The sequence below is a fragment of the Echinops telfairi genome, unplaced genomic scaffold (assembly GCF_000313985.2).
Source record: "Echinops telfairi isolate 266 unplaced genomic scaffold, ASM31398v2 ScPeMD7_7400;HRSCAF=8409, whole genome shotgun sequence".
Classification (NCBI taxonomy): Eukaryota; Metazoa; Chordata; class Mammalia; order Afrosoricida; family Tenrecidae; genus Echinops; species Echinops telfairi.
In genome coordinates, this window is record NW_022111300.1 from 59,549,715 (window position 1) to 59,567,353 (window position 17,639).

A 17,639-nucleotide genomic window follows, 5' to 3' on the forward strand; every position below is an offset into this window, starting at 1 on the left:
ATAGAGTGAAGCTGCGGAAGTCGAAGCGCGAAGTGGCGAGGGTTCACTGTACATGTATATTATATATGTATGTATAGATATATTTATATATAGTGTATATACTCGTGTATAAGCTGAGTTTTCAGCATACTTTTAATCCAGTTTTTGTGATAAAATTAGGTGCCTTGGCCGATAGTCAGGTTGGCTTATACTCGAGTATATACGACATGTATCTTGCTCTTCAGCTTCCCAAGGGTGCCTACACCCTAATTATGGCACCTGTGACTGCATCATTCATTACAGGACAAGAGGGTGGTCCAGCTGTGGAAGCCCTGGTGGGCATTGGCTGCTAACTGACCATTCCAGGCTCAGGGCCATAGAAGAAGGTGTAATTAAGGACATGCATTACAGAATATAAGGTTATCTTGACTTGGCCAGGAGGACTCTCATGTGCCGCCCAGAGCAGAGAGAATTCTCTGGCTGGGAGGGGAAGACATCCAGCAGGAGGAAAGGTAGGAGAGAGAAGAAGTCTAAGAAGGAGTCAGCAGGTCCCTTGCTTCTGGAAGCAGACAGAGGCCCCAGCCTCAAGCCAGGAGACAGGCCCTCCACTGGGCAGCACGAGGAAGTCCACTCAGCAACAGCTTGGCTAAACTTGGAATCAGATCCCTCCCGAACATCTCAGATAAGAGACTAGATTTCAGTGCTGTGAGAGCCCAAGGGTACACCACACATACTGACCCACAGAACCAGGACGTGAGTGGTGGATAAACCCACTCAGTTGTGCCAAGCACTGTAGGATGTATTTTGAAATTGTCGTATAGTTTAATTTTCCCTACATTCTTTGGGATTTGCACCTGCCATTGTTGAACATAAGGAGCCCTGGTGGTGCAGTGGGCTAAGCATTGGATTAATTACTAACCCAAAGGTTAGTAGCTTAAACCCACCATCCACTTCAAGAGAAGAAAGAGAGGCAGTCTGCGTCCATAAAATATGACAGCCTTGGAAGCCCTGGGAAGCCATTCTACCCAGACACAGTGTGCAACTATTAGTCAGAACTCACTCTAATGACTAGGGGTTGGGGTAAGGTTTGCGTTCCCTCCAGTTGAGTGGTCCTAGAGCTTGCCCCCACAGATGAAAGATAAGACCGTCTGCTTCCGTGGTGATTACAGCATCAGAAACCTGAAGGAGCAGCATCACCCCATTCTGTAGGGTTTCACTCTGGTTTGCAATTGCCTTGACAGCAGTGGGTGCTACAGAAGGCAAACTGATTCTACAGTGATGCAGAAGCCCATCTTTAGGGGCAGCATACTTGCATGTCTAATGTATGTAGGGTCCTGCAGTGGGCATAGCACCCTACAGGCGTACCAGAAGTCTGTGGGTGGCAGGCACAGGCACAGGGCCACTCACATGGGCCACCCCCATGGAAGTAGTTAACTTACATTGAAAAGACTTAAGTGGGTAGCATCCAGTCAATCCAACATACTACAACCCATGGGGGTCAGTGTAGAAGTGTGTTTTATGGGGTTTCCAATGGCTAGACTTTCAGAAGAAGATCTCTAGAGCACCTCGGGGTAGATTGGAACCATCTGCTCTTTGGTCGCTTGCCACAGGGTTAACTAAAATAAACTCTCTTGGCATTGAGTTCCTGGTGACCCATGTGTGTCAGAGTAGACGGGAGCTCCATTAGGAATATATATACATTCCTCATACGGAGACTGCACATTCAGAAGTAGGTTACCTTATAATGTGCCTCGGGGTGTACTTGAACCTCCAACCGTTCAGCTGCACTGCCTGAGACTGCAAAGTAGAATTGATATCATTGCACAATGCAGCCCAGGGATGAGAAGTGCAGATGTCAGACTCCGCTCTGAGCTCCACTTTGGCTTTACCACCTGCAGCTGTGTTTGGATCGTCCCCGAGTCCCAGCGTTGTTCTGTTTGTCTGTCGAGTGCAAACAATTCCATGGTCCACCAGAGGAGGTGGTGGTCTTTCATTTGCTGTAAAGAACAATGCACATTTAAGATGTGACATCAAATCATTAAAGTCACCCTTGTGGAATTTAAAAACTCAAGAAAAATTTTAAATGACAAATATCTGACAAATTAGAAGTTAAAAAAGAGAAATTGAAAGATTGCGAGAAGAAAATGAGAGGACTCAAAGCTGGGAAAGAAAATGGAAACAAAGCCAGTGCAAGACGGTGCGTCATGTACGGTCGCCCCACCCGCCATCGTCTCTCCAGTGGAAACGAAGACAGTGCAAGACGGTGCGTCATGTACGGTTGCCCCACCCGCCATCGTCTCTCCAGTGGAAACGAAGACAGTGCAAGACGGTGCATCATGTATGGTTGCCCCACCCGCCATCGTCTCTCCAGCAGCCACCAAAGGGCATTTCCTGATAGGTCTGGGCAGGAGAAGGCAGGGCAAGATTTGGGTGGTTGTGAATGCTTGTTAGCAGGATTCCTTGTGACTGTCACACTGCTGCATGCCGTATGAGCCCACTCAGAAACAGGAGGGAGCTCTCACGACCAGCGAGTTCAGGAGAGGAGCACATGCTCTGGTCCCTGAGATCCCTGCACAGTGGCCTCTTGATCCAGGCACAGCTCTGACATCTGCAGAGTGACCAGGAGTCAGAGCATGGGACACAGTGGTAAAGTTGAGTTTGGGGGAGGAGGCTGGCTTGTGGGACGGGGTGCCTCTGGGCACTTACTTGGGGGCACATGGAAGTGGAACTGGGTGCCCTCACATTGAAACTTACTGGCGTGAGATGCTTCTGAGCACTTGATTCAGGGAACTAGGTTTGCTGACCCACCGAGCTCACGGGGAATGCCTTCACGTTGCAACTTCCAATGGAGTGGCCTGCCCTTCGGGAATGTGTTTTCAGCCCTGAAAAAATGTAGTAACGTTTCCTTGCTGACCAACTGGATCCTGAGCATTTCTCACTTGTGCTATAAGCTGTTCACATCCTTCATAAGCCCCGTCATTGTGAGCATGGTCCGTGAGTTCCATGTGGCCATTGCAATGGCTTACAAAGCTGAGCAGCTGAAAGTCAAGGGCACTTTGGGACGAGGAGAAATAAAAAGTAGAGCATTGTGGGAGAGAGAACACAGAGAATAAGCGTTAGGAACAAAAAGGTAATAAATGACACACATAGAGAGAGAAATAAACCAGGAAAATAATACATAAACATTGGAGTAAATAAATATAAAAATATTGAAGAAATCATCACTTTGTGACCATCAACCTTAACCAAGGCAAAAACAGATTTCTTGTAGAAACAGAAATAGAAAGAACTAAAAATATTTTCAAAGAACCACTCTCCAAACAGGTTCCAAACCCAAATGACTTAACATTGTGTTTCCTTTTTATCCTCTAAGGAACAAATGCTTCTAGTGGTATTTTTAAATGCCAGAACACACACATAATGGGTATTGGTTGATGTGCATCAGGTCTGCACTGGGATTACTTTTGTTCTGTGCTTTACTTTCTTAGTTTTGCGTATTCCATTTTCACCTGATTTGATTTTTGTATCTGCAAGGTGTGAACTCATTTACTGAGATTTAAATCGATAGTTTTCAGAAATCTTTTTCCAGACTAGATTCTCAGCATCCTTGCTTAATCCATAATCACAAAACCTCATCATATTTCCTTTAATCACTTTGTAGTTGGGTCTTAAGTTTAGGTTTTTGGTCAAATTGAATGAATTCTGTGTGTGGTGTAAGGGAGGGGTCTAACGTCATTCCTCCCCAGGAGACCATTCAGTTGTCCTTGGCATCATTTGTTCTAAAGGTAACCTTGTTTTCCCGAACTATTACTTACCAATTGGTTTGATTCTGTAGCACAAATTAATAATACATTTCTAAGCTGAGTATGAACAATGAACAGTACGTGGCAAATTATTCCTAGAGCTGTTGAAATAGTTCTAGAGTAGACTTCACACGGATGTAGCTAATATTACTATAGGGCCAAATGGAGTTCTATGGCACTGTGCACTGATAACGGCAAGGGAGTGCTTCGTTTTGTTTTGTTTTGTTTTAGGGCTTAAAGAAGAACGAGTCTGTTGTGGATACTAACTGTGTGCTCCTTTGTGTTTCATAGCAATTTTGTAAGGTAAGTGGTCTCCCCTCCTGTCGGATGAGGAAACTGGCATGCACATATTCCAACCCAGCGTCTGGGGACACATAGCTCACAGGGGTGCAGGTGGGTCTGAGTTTCTCCAGGTGAATACCCGGGCATCTGCTCTTAGACCAGGCTGCCGTCCACTGTCTTCTGGGAAAGACTGTCTGCTTTGGAAATTGGATGACTTTTCAGTTAATCAAAGCGAGAGAGGGGACTTTTCTTAATTTGTTTTTCTTTGGATAAAGGTAAGTAGAGGAAAGGGGGAAGATAGGTGTTTTGCTTTCCATTCTTCTTTTCATATTAAGCAATCCTTCTGACCCTAAAACTGATCAGATCTAATCAAACCTACTGCCAGGGAGGGGATCCCACCCCACAGGACAGAGAGGAACTGTCTCGTAAGGTATCTGGGGCTGTAAGGGTGCCAGGGCACACTGCCTCCTCTTCCAACCTTGCATTGGCTGGTGGGTCCAGAAGTCCGGCTTTTCCATCAGTAGTCCAATGCTTAACCCGCTGTGTCACCAGGCCTCTCGTCAGGTCCCCAGTGAGCTTCTATTAAGAAGACCGATAGTTCCTGACCAGACTCCCTCTTTGACAGGCCAGAGCAGTTGAGCTGCGATGCCGCCTGTCTCCTCCTCACTGCCATGGAAATGACACAAATGGAAAGGACCCTCCCACTCTTGAAATGCGCGTGTCCAGAGTCAGCGTTTCAGAGTGTGAATGTTCACTTCCAGGTGTGAGGGCCATACAGCGGTTTACCCTTCCTGGAAACCGGACTCTAACTACCAGAAGATACCTGATGACGGGAGACACAACCTGTCTAGTCCCAAACCCAAACCTAATGAGAGAACAGTTCATCGCTCACCCCTATTCTGTTCTCCCACACAACTCTCAGTATCACGTGTGGTAGATGGCCCCCCAAAATGTGTGTTGAAGTCCAACCTCGCAGTACCTGTGACTGTGACCTTGCTTGGAAATGAGTTCTTTGAGGATGAGGTCATCCTGAATGAGGGCAGGCAAGACGTCCCATGTGATTGGGGTCATTTTAGGGAGAGGAGTGGGCACCCCTACAGGGAAGAGGGTGATGTGACAACAGTCCTGTGGAGCAATGCTGACCCACCCAAGGTTCCCAGGAGAGCTGGAGGGTGAGAGAAAGGAAGCATTCTCCAGTGGAGACTTCAGAGGGAGCATGAGCCTCCTGGCATCTTGACAGTCCACTCCTGTCCGCCAGAACGCCGAGAGAGCAGCTTTCTGTAGATGAAAACCACCAGGTGCCTGGTCATTTGTTATGCCGGCTGAAGGCACCCAGCCCCCGGGAGTTCTTGAAAACCTCGTGACCTTGAGCATCCTGTTTTAGCACCTGATACTGTGAAACCGGGACAGGGGCAAGAAGCACACACAGCTCCCAAGAGCTCTGAAAGAACTCCTCTCTTGCTAGGGTAATGGCTCTCCTTCTTTCCAGAATGCTCCACCAGGTTAAAATCCACCCCGGGAGACTCCCATGGGAGATTTCACTCTGCGTGAAACGCAAGTCACTTGGCAGAGCCTGGGAAGATCAGCAACCGGACAGTGTGGGCGTCCTTTCCCCTGGCCTCCTCCCGGCTGAATTCTCCTGCTTTTAGAACGTGTCTGCGGTTTGGAGCGGCATCTGCCCTTCATCTCCCACAGCTCATCCCGGCGGCTGGCACGCCTGCTGCGCTGCACTTTATTGACCAGGCTGAGTGAAGTCAAGACAGAGAAACATATTCCAGAGCGGACATTCCAAGCCCGCCTTAGAGCTGCACACAACTGGCAGCCCTCCTCCCAGGCCCAGGCTCGCAAGGAGCAAACACCGCGATGTTTACGCTAGGCAGGGTGCAAAATGTGCACACCTTGTCTCTCTTACAAACGGACTCTCTTCAGTCAAGAGGCACCGTCCCAAGGAGGACGAGCATGGGTGTCCCTGCACGCAGAAGAGGGACCTGGCTGATTGGGGAACTCCCTGTCTTAGGTACCGAGTGGGACTACACAGTGTCACCGTGCCTTCAGAACAACAGTCACGGGAAAGGTTCTAATGTGCTGGCTTCCTTTCGAATTGTTAAATTACCTAGAAGGACAAAATGTATGCCTTCCTGACGATTGCCCTTATCTTTAGAATGGAAAGCCTTTCTTTTGACAAACCATTCTTTCATGAATAACCTCTTCAAGAGCGTTTAGTTATATTATTAATAAATTGTTACAGCAATAAATTATATTTAAACATTTTATTAAATGTGGTTCTCATGTACTTAAAATAAATTGGAAAGCCAGCTTTCTCTCTCTGTCTCTCTCTCTCTGTTCTCTCTCTCTCTCTCTCTCTCTCTCTCTTTTTCATTGTATTTAATATATATGGTGTGACACAATGTGCTTTTAATATATTTAATGTTATATACTTTAAAATGTGTGTTGTACTTTTATGGGACTTACTTTATATTCTTTTCTATATGGAAAATGTATTACTTTTTAATATGAGTTCATTGTGGAGTGTGCCATTAGGAAATAGAGCAGGGTTCTCCAGAGTGGAAACTTGAAGAATCTGAGTGCATTAAGTGGGGGGAGGGGAGGGCGCTGCATTATGGAAACATCAAGCTTCTAATTGAAACTGACGAAGGCAAGGGAGAACCCTCCCGGTGACAGTGTAATGGCGCCTACTACACTGACATCACTGCGGTCCTAACGCAAGCAGATGAGATGCTTCCAGTGACAAAAAGACTCCCCCCACCCCCGCCGCTTTCGCGCTTTCTGTGGACACGCTATCACTGTCATTCAGGATAAAGATAAAAATATTATGAGAACCATCTTCAGTCCGGGCTTATTAGATACTTTCCATGAGGACTGTGGGAGAAGTCTTCAGCAGCCCTGGCTTTCCAGCCTCAAAAACGCACCCCGACACTCAGGGAAGACAGCGTCACCCAAGTCCCAATCCCCTGAAAGCTGTATTTCCATAAAAAAGAAAGAAAGAAATTTAAAATCGGTTTCACAAAGAGAGACATAAAATACGTATTTTCCCAGGTCCATCCGATGAGGCCCAAGTCTGCTTCCTCTTGGGAGCATTAGGAGAGGGTCAGATGGGGAAATCGGGGCAGAGGTGGACCTGGTGCCCGGGGAGGCATAAGAATGTGTGATGTCACAAGCCAGCTGATGGCCCCTGATTAGGCTGTTGTCGCCATCAGGTGTCTTGGAGTCAACTCTGACTTATGGTCACCCTGTGGACAGACACAGGACAAACCACTGTCCGGCCCTGTACCACCCTCACGACTGTTATCTCCAAGTTCATTGTTGTAGTTCCTGGGTCAACCCGTCTTACTGAGACCCTTCCTCTTTTTCACTGCTCCCTCTACTACACCAAATGTGATGTCCTTCTCTGGGGACCGGCTCCTCGTCATTATAAGTCCAGCGTATGGGAGAAGGGCCGTCCTCATTGCTCATAATGATCCCAATGGTAGGAAACTTCAACCACATGCTCCCTGTGCAACTGTGCCTAAGGAGGGTGCTCAGGGGCCCATGCTTGGCTTTGTGCTCGGCTGCCACTGTCTTGAAAGCTTCCTGCTTGACAGGGAGCCCTGCATCTCCCTTTGCACCGGACCCTGCAGACAGCGCGTCTGGGCTTGCTAAGGCCCTCGTGCGCAGGCGCTGCAGTTGCGGTGGGAGCTTGTCCACACCGTAGACAGACACTCTTCCTCGTGCAGGTGGCAGCCCGCTGCACTGGTCAGCCATGAGGCAGCTGTGGGTCAGCACTGGACTGCTAACACAAGGGAGGTGCAGAAGCCCTAAATGTGGGCTAAGGGTTTGATTACCTGGCAGCAGGTGCTTGGCTTCAGAATTCACATGGAAAGCTCCACATAGAAAGGCATTTCATAGTCCATCTGAAATCCAGCACAGTACTCCTGATTTGTCGGTGAGCTACTGTCCAACATCTACAATTAGAAAAATAGTCAAAATCTACCATCCGATTATTTTTTCTCATTCATGACTTATGCCTGGCAGTAACGAGTGCTGAGGATCAAGGTGTGTTGAAAGCGACTGTGATGGTCAAAGCTGTTTCTACCCAGCGGGGTCACTTGCTGTCCAGCAGTATGTCATGACCTGAGGTCTTCCTCCGCTGCCCGGGTGCTGATTTTCACATCAGACGTGGTCTGTGGATCCGAACCACTTTGCTACGTGAGAGTGGCTGTGGTCACTTTACACGTGGCAAATATGTTTGTTTTTCACATCTCATTGTCCACAGTTTATAAATACATGATCTATGTACCAAATTCTAATACAGAGAAACCCTACAGGACAGAATAGAACACGCCCAGGGGGTTTCCCAGGCTGGCAGTCTTTACAGAAGCACTCTATCGCGCCTTGCTCTTGTGGCGCGAATGGCGGTTCCCAACCGCTTCTGGTTAGCAGCCCTCAGTCAGAATCAACTTGATTCTGGTTGGTTGGTTGGTTGGTTGGTTGGTTGGTTGGTTGGTTGGTTGGTTACTGTTGTTGTGATGTACCAAAAGGAATCCCTGACTGGTACAAATAATGACTAAGCTGCTAACCAACAGGTGTGAGGCTGGAGTCCACCTAGACGTGTGCTAGAAAAGAGGCTTGACCATCTCCTTCCAAAAAATTAGCTGTTGAAATTCCATAGGAGCCCAGGAAGCCTGGCTGGTAAAACAGAGGGCTACTGGAGAGCCGCCAGTCCCTCGCAGGGAGAAAGACCTGTAGATCGACTTCAGTGAGGAGCGCCCACCCTGGGAATCTTTTAAGGCCATTCTTCCCCATCCTACGGGACCCCTGTGAGTCGGAACCGGTGCCACATCCACAGGCTCTCTGTAGTCCATTGCACTGCGGTGCAGTGTTTGACTCTGACCGCAGGGGTCACCACAAGTTGGCATGGAGGCCCCGGTCTGTGTACTGAGTCACACAGGTGGAGGGCGACGTCACAGAATACTTCCCTCACTTGATAAACACCTATTGAGAGCAAAAGATGCCTCGGGGATTCCGTTAAGCTAGAGAAAACAAACTAAGGGTAAAAAGTTACTTTCTAGAAGTCTACACAGAGAGGAAGGAAACAGAAATACTGACTTACGTTTTAGGCGTGCACACGTTTCAACTTCATAAAAATGGTAAACATCTTGTGAGAAAACCTTTCAAAACAGCATGGTGGTGGTAATCCAATCTGTACACAGGCCAGTGAACTCATTTAGGACAAAGGCATGTAGACAGAAAAGCGTCCGTCGTCTGTGTGCCTGGGCCGTTTTGCCTTCCAGAAATGCTGATCCAATCTCTGACAGAGACAACAAAAATCCCAGCGATGGAGACATCGGACACAAAGAATCCACAACCAGAGGAAAGGTCCAGTGGCAGAGCAGACCACCAGGGAAGGGGACATAAGTAAAGCGGTCATTTCCAGCCTGGTCAGATGTTTGCCTCCTCAAAGACCAGGCTGGCCCTTCAGCAAGCGCTTGTGAAGACCAAACGGCCAGGTGTTCGTTTTCACCGATTGAAATCAGAACTCTGCCACCATCATCATCTCCGTCACCACGATCATCATCGTGGTCCTCACCACCCTTACTGCTGACTGTCACCTGCCTCCCATCGGTCCCTCGGCACTGAATTGCAAGATGACACCCAGCCTCTTTTCCGCTCTCACCTTTACACTCCAGGGAAACAAAACCATCCATGGGGCCCATTTCTCCACACTTCCGGCCAGACTGCACATGGACGACCCATTCAGACCTTTTTCCACATTCCGGCAGTGAGTGACCAGCAGGGTTTCGAGCACAGCTGTGTTCATGATAATTAACCCACTTCTGTCCACTGGCTTCTGACTCAGCGGCCCTGTCAGACATAGTAGCATCACCCAAGAGGATTTCCAGTGTTGAGATCTTTCCAGAAGCAGACCTTCCGATCTTCGTCCTACTGAGCAGCTGGGGCTTTCAAACCACCGACCTTACAGTAACCAAGCGCATAAACCACTCTGTCAATGTACTCTTTCCATAATTACCAGTGAACTTGATTTCAGGTGAGATCATCGTGCCAAGTGGTCCAGCAACTTGCTGGTGCGTGAGCGTGCCTGTGGGTCTTTGGTTGCCATCCGAAGGGAGAGAAATGGGTACCATGTGTCCAGTGTTGGGCTGCTGGCACAGAAGTGGGCAGATCAAGCCCACCAGCCCCTCCAGGAGAGAAAGATGAGGCTGTCTACACTGTAAAGATTGGCAGCGTTGGAATTTTACGTGGATAGAATCATTATGAGTCAGAACCCACTCGATGGCAGTGTGACTGGTTTGGACTCTAAGAATTGGGAGAGAATGTATTTTCCATCAAGTGGATGAGTGAGAGGACAAAGGCTGTCTAGGTTCAAGTAGATGCTTTGCAATACCTTACAGAGAAGCTGGATCTCACAGTCAATATCCTCAAGCTTTGTCACGAACTTCCCACACAAGTAGTTGTGTGTGTGCAATACTAATTAGAAATCAGAGACTTACTTCTTAATTTTACCTTAACTTGAATAAAGTGTTAACATGGAGAGTTTATCTAACCTTCTGACATAAAAAAATCAACTTTGTTCTAGAAACCATTATTTGTCCACATGGCCCTCTATATTCTTCTTGGCTCCTGGGTCCATTAGTTTGTCACCCCATCAAGCTCTTGCTCTGATGCCACAAACACTGACTTCTATTTGACAAACCCGTGCCTGTGTCGGGAGACACAGCTAAGGAGGTAAATGAGTTGTGACACCCAAGTGCTTGGATCAATTGATATAAAAGTCTAAATAATTGAAGGAAACATTGAGATGTCATATTACAGAGTGGCTTCAGAGGAAATGAAGTATCAGAAAGAAGGACTGATCACATCTTTATAAGGAGTCAGAGGAATATAAAATATTTCTCCAGGGGTATAATGTGAGGACATATGGTTAAGTGCTCATCTATGAGTGGGAAGGTCAAAGCCACCTCAAATGACAAATCTGCTGAACTGCTTCCCGAAGTTCTCAGCCTTGGAGAGCTGTGTTAGGGCAGGTTGACTAGAGAAACAAGTCCAGTAACACTCATGTGTGTGCAAGAAAGAGCTTTATAGAAAGACGTGATTGTGTATCAAGAAAACATCCCAGCCCAGTCTAACTCAAGTCCATACGTCTGACACTAGTCCATAAGTCCCTCTTCAGACTCACACAGCCACATGCAATGATGGAGAAAGCAGGGAGATCACAGGCCAATGGGTGCAAAATCTTGTGGATCGCGTGGTGGTGGATGCATCTCCAGGGCTCTGGCGGCAACCAGGGTTAGCTAGCTAGGAGGTGAAAGCAGAGAGATGGGGGGAGGTTCTCAAGGCTCTCCTTACGAGAAGGCTATACCTACAAGGAGGCACCATCAGGCTGTGACCTGACTGACAGGCTAAACTCCACCCCTACCCTTTTATATGTCTTCAAGTTGACATGAAATTATGTAACCACCACAAAACCCCAAGGCAAAGTTCTGTTCTGCACACAGAGGGTCCCATTGCATTAAAACTGACTTGATAGCAACAAGCTGAAATGGTAACTGAGTGGAAGGGTCTTTTAAGAGGTGAGGTTGTGAGGGCAAAAGTATTGCGGTATCAGTGGTCAGTAAGAGCGTATGAGGCAAAGCTTGACCGCTGTGACAACCATGGGGAAATACAGATGTACATAGTTTTCAAGGGAGTTGATGTAAGGGACTTGGTCTCACACAATTTTGGAAGCTGATAAAGAAGGGTCTTTGAACTCGTGTCTTCATGCCTATCTACTGTAAGTATGTCTGTCCTTGCTTAGAAAGCAGCTGGGAGCTTGAAGTCCATAGAGACATTGTGGGCATTGAGAACGGAAGATGACTATCCAGTGAGAGAATCAGAAGAGCCGGTCTAGTTTTAATTGGTCATTATTTGTCCATTTGTTTTCTCCAAGATTGTTAGTTTAATTTTCCAGGACAGTCAGTAAAATACAGAGTTGGACGTTAGACTTCATCGGTGCTGTTGGTTGTGGTTGAGTTGGCTCTGTGAGATTGTATACAGAGCTGAGTGTGGTGGTTGCGTAATTTCGTGTCAACTTGTTAAATAGGGCATGGTGTGGGGGAAGTCTAGCCTGTCAATCAGGTCATAGCCAAGCATGTACTGTGTGGGCATGGCCTTCCCCTGAGGATTCTGGGAACTCCTGTCTTCCTCCCAGGAGGGAGGACACACACTCTCCCTGTGAGGCATACCTGTTGAGAACCCAGATGGAGCTACACTGATGGCAGACAAAGCCCTGGAGCTGGAGGAGCCATGTGGAGACCCACACCAATGCTGAGATGGTTCCACTGCCACTGGATCCACAAGATTTTCCACCCACTGGCCTGTGACCTTCCTGCATTTGATGCCATTGCATGTGTTGCATGTGACTGAAGAGGAATTTATATACCAGTATTGGACATATGGGTTAATATCAGACTTAAGGACTTGATTTGTACAGGGCTGGGATGTTTTCTCAATGTACAATTGCTCTTTTATATAAAATTCTTTTTTATACACATATGAGTCTCTGTGGATTTGTTTCTCTAGTCTACCCGGACGATCACACAGAGAAAACATGGCTCAAGTCACCGCCATCTTCATGACCTTTGACAGGTCTGATCCCATTGTTGTAGCTATTGTGCCAACCCATGTCACTGAGCGGGGTCATTTTGCTGACCCTCTACTTCACCAAACACAATGTCCTTTTGTAGAGTAAACCAGCCAAAGTCTTGCCATACTTCCCTCTAGAGAGCATTCTGAACGTATGACTCCTAAGGCTCCATGTTCTCTCTTCTGTCAAGCCAGTGAATAGTCGGTATTTCTTGCCCAAACTGCAATTGGATGCACAATTTCCTCTTCCATCCATTTTCCTTGTCTATGCACACGGGGGGAGTGAGGAAACCGAGGACTGGGGTCCAACCGTAACCCCCAGTTGTAGAAAGCTCACGTCCTGGTGTCGTAGGTTGCTTTCCTGTGAGGTTCTGTATTCTTGGACAAGGCTTTCAGGACTACAGAGGAAGGAACGACCTTGGCACAAGTGTATTTCTTGAACTGCACAGACCCAAGGAGGCCAGAGCAATGGAGGGTCAGGAAGCACACGAGATGTCTGTGCTGGGAGAAAGTCGGCCTTTGAAGGACCGAGGTGGAGACCAGACTGAAAGAAGAGCCAGGAAACACATTCACAGGTAGAGAACCCATCGTCCATGTTAGCGGTGGTGATTTCTAAGAAGCCGGGTCAGCAGGAATTGTATCCATTCCCAAACATTCCAAATGAGTGGGGTGAATGTTTCCTTTATTGATGAGGAATATTAGGGTAATGATGCACACTGTGTTTTCCACTTACCCTCTGTGGAAGAAAGTGTGATTCTTACAGAGGAAGAAGGAGATAGAAAAAGAGAAAATGCTCCAAATAACATCCTGGCGTTCTCTAGAAATAAATCATCACTCTTATTTTGTTTCTTCTACGCCCCAGCCGTATCCCATGACTCCACTTTCTCCAAAGCAATCTTGATAGGCATGGAAGAAATGGAAAAAAGTTATTTTGATTCCTCTGCCCCCTTGGTGATTCATGGTTCTTTGTAAACTGAAACGCCGAGAGTCAAGTAGATTATATCAGAAAGAACAAAGTGGTTAAAGAAACAGAGGCGATAGAATGGTCCCGGGAAAGCAGATCTGAGCCAGGGTGTAATGGATGCTATAAAGAGAACACTTCTTTTCTTTCGAAATGCCGCTTCCCTAGCACAAAAGACACGAGAAAAATGGTTTCCAGTGGACGGCGTGACAAGATAGAATATCCCATCACGTCTATTAAGATCTCAGTGGTAATACGGAGACATTGGCATTTAATAGGAACAGATTTTAGGTCAGGTGGTGTTTTTTTTAAATAGTTCTTTCCTTCCTAGGAAAGGAATGTGAGTTACAGAGTAATACATCAATCTTTTACAGTGGTTTAGAACTTGTACCCGCCTGGAAAATTTCCCCCGTCCTTACCAGAGGCAGACAATGACGCATCTAACGGCGGAGAACTTTGAATTCGGGAGTTTTATTTGGAAACGCTTCGCAGCAGCTCCTTGGGCTGCTGGCTTTTTCTAAAGGAGCCCCTCCTTTTACTGCGTCTCTCCTTCTGAGGCATATATCAATCTGCATGCTTGACCTGGTGCCATTCGACTGCACTCGACACCTTTTTTGCTCGTGTATTTACAGCGTGAGAGGCACTGTGAGATTGGAGGCGGGCATTTATTTTTATTATTCCAGTTTTCCAGCCGATCCTGGGGCCAAGGATGGTGGGGACGTGCTGGTATGAGTTTGGAAAAGATTTGACAGGTCGCCATTGAGACGGCCGGCGTCTCACGAAAAGCAGGATTCAATGCACTCGCAAAAGAAGCAAAACCATGGTCTCCCTTGCCTTTGGCTTCTCGCCTTCCCCACGGGCCAGAGGACAACGAAAACCTCGCATTGATAGCACAGCTACCAATGCCCTCAGCCATTCTCTGTGGGCCTGGGGCCCCCGTGGACCCTGCACTATTCAGCATTATTCATTTATTTACTTTGCAGGTGAAAGGCTAGTGGTCAAGCCCATCTACGGACATTTTTTGCCAACAGCATGCACTCACCTCCCCGTGTCTCTGTGGAACACTCTGGGCATTCTCAAAATGTTTCAAACTGTTTCTGATGCCCCCGCACACGTCACAGTCCAGAGGCGAGTGCAGGCATCACTTCTGTGTGCCCTTGAACCCAACAGCTCATGGGACTGACTTGATTCCAACTTTCACTTTACTGTGATATGACGACATGGACGGGAACCTGCACTGTTGCTGAGGTCGGCCTACATTCCACAAGGTTGCTTCTCCATCAAGCCATTGGCCTCCAAGTGTTCAACAGTTCCCCCTGTGCTCTTCAGCCTCTCTGCGGCATTCATTCCTGACCTGCTGCTTCCTCGTGGTGGAGCGAGAGAAAAAGGACTCGATGGGGGAGGGGGGTGTTGGGGGGGATGGAGGCTCACGGCCATGGATTTGTGTTGACTCCAGAGGACATGGAAGCCCTCACCCCCTCAGAGGGGTTAGACTTGAACTTCAACAGGGCTTAATTGGTCTCTTTCCAGGAGCAGACTCGGCCTGTGGTAGAGATGGAGCCCCTGGGTGGGGCCAACCTTGAACGGGATCAGCTGCTCACCAAAAGTTTGGAGGTTTGCATCCGGACACATCAGTGCAAGGCTTTCAGAAGACAAGCCTTACATCGGAGACAGCGGACAAGGCAGCTGTTGTAGACCACGGAGCTAAGTCTCTGCCACAGAGGAGTCCAATCTGACAGGACAACCGGTGGTCCTGCAGACACGATGACACATAGTCACATGGATTATCTGAACCGCATGATTAAGCCCTGGGTTCACAGATCACATGTTGCCCAGGGTCTTCTCCCTACTCCCTTGTGCATTAGCATTGCCATGTTAATGCCCTTCCCCTGCACCCTGAAAGCAAGTCTTAATATGAAAACCAGGTGGGTGTCTCTCCCACCATGCTAAACATTGATCAGGCTGCAAGTACCCTAAGGTGTGTTTCCATCATTTTCCCACATGTGCTCTAACCCATCAACCACACGTGATCTTCCAGTGAGAGGAGCAAAGGCTGCTATGCCTCCTGTGTATTCTTGTGCTTATAACATGGGTCATATCGAATGTGCAAACATAATGATACGTACCATGTAAGGTGATTGAGAGACACAGCAGCTATGATACTGCCGAAACAAAACTGAAAGAGAAGATGCTCTCTTCTCTGATTTCCTTTGGACAAGAGCAGGTGGAGGACAGGGGGCACCAAGGCTGCCCACCGCAATGCCTTCTTCACTCAGGCAAATGTAAAGGCCACCAAGTCCCTTAAGGCTCGGATGTTCCTTGAGCCCAGCCCTGGTGTGTTCAGGATCTGCTGCGGTCTAAGTGTGCAGGGTTGGCTTCTTCTCAACTCCAAGTTCACAGTGAGACAAGAGAACAAGCGTGCTAGCAACTTTCAGGCAATCCCATCAGCCGTCTGGCCCTCACAATGCCCATAGGCTAGTGACTCAGCATGAGGGATCCATCCTTGGAGAAGGACATCGTGCTTCGTAAAGAAGAGGCCAGAGGAAAAGAGGAAGCCCCTCTAAGAGATGGATTGGTACTGTGGTTGTGGCAATGAGCTTCAACGGGGCAACGATTGTGAGGGTGCTGGGCACTGGGAAGGGGTAGGGTTGGAAGCGGCTCCATAGCACCGTATATACAGCTTCAGGCACGTGGCCGCTAGGAGCCCTAGTGGAGCAAGGTGGCGCTAAGTGAAAGGCCGGTGTTTCAAACCCGCCAGCCCCTCCGTGGCAGACAGGCTGGCCACCGTTCCTGTGGAGATCACAGCTGCGGAAACAGTGGGGGGCACTTCTCTGTCTCGTGGCACTGCCAGGGGTTGGAGATCAACTGGAAGCTGCCTAATAGCAATGGGTAAATTGTGTTCCCATTGAAATCCTGATCCAGGCAGACTAGATAGAAGCCATGAAGGAGACCGGGGTTCCATTCCTGGGCAGTGCGTCTCAGGCAGCGCCACCACCGTCTGTTAGTGAGACCAGTGTGCTGTGGTGTTGGGGAGCCCACCCATCTTGGTGGGGCTTCCAGACCAGGGTGCATTAGGGAGACAACCCAAGGGAGCATTTGAAGCTGGAAGTCAAAGGCCATCCAAACTGAGGGTGGCCACTTTAGCCACAAACATAGAGAAGTATTCCTCCCTGCACTGCCCACGGTACATACATCACACAGATCATACACATGGCACATGCCTTGCAGACACCAGACACACGCAGGTGTCATGAATTATTTTCATGGTACATATCACATGACACATGTGACAAAGAGGCGTAGCACGCATGCACACCATGCACAGGACACACACCATCCTCATTGCCCACATAGCACAAGTGAATCACATGTGGTTCACATGACACACCCATCACGTGGGACACAGGGACACATCTCCTACTCATGTGCACTCACACACAATGACACTCATCTGGAAGCGTGCTAAGAGCCAGGAGAGACAGGTTCAAACCCTAACTTTATCATAGGCAGCCTGGACCAGTGGGTGAGGCCTGGATTCAGATGATTCTGAGAGGCCTTTCAGAAGGTTTTAGCCATAAGAGAAATGTGAATTAAAACAACAATGAGGAACCACCTAACACCCTCAAAGGTAGCCCAATTCAAAAAATCAGAAAGCAACAAGTGTTGGAGGGGCTGTGGGGAGACAGGAACTCTCATCCACTGCTGGCAGCCTTGTAAGTATGCATGACCACTACGGAAATTGATCTGGCGATATCTAAAACAGATGCAAATCGAGTTACCGTACGACCCAGCCATCCCCCTACTGGACATATACCCAGAAGAGGCAAGAAACAAACCACAGCCAGACATCTGTGCTCCAATGTTCATTGCGGCACAGTTCACAATTGTGAGGAATTGGAGGCAACCCAAATTTCCATCAACTGACTATTGGGTTAAAAACTGTGGTATATACATACAATGGAGTACTACGCATC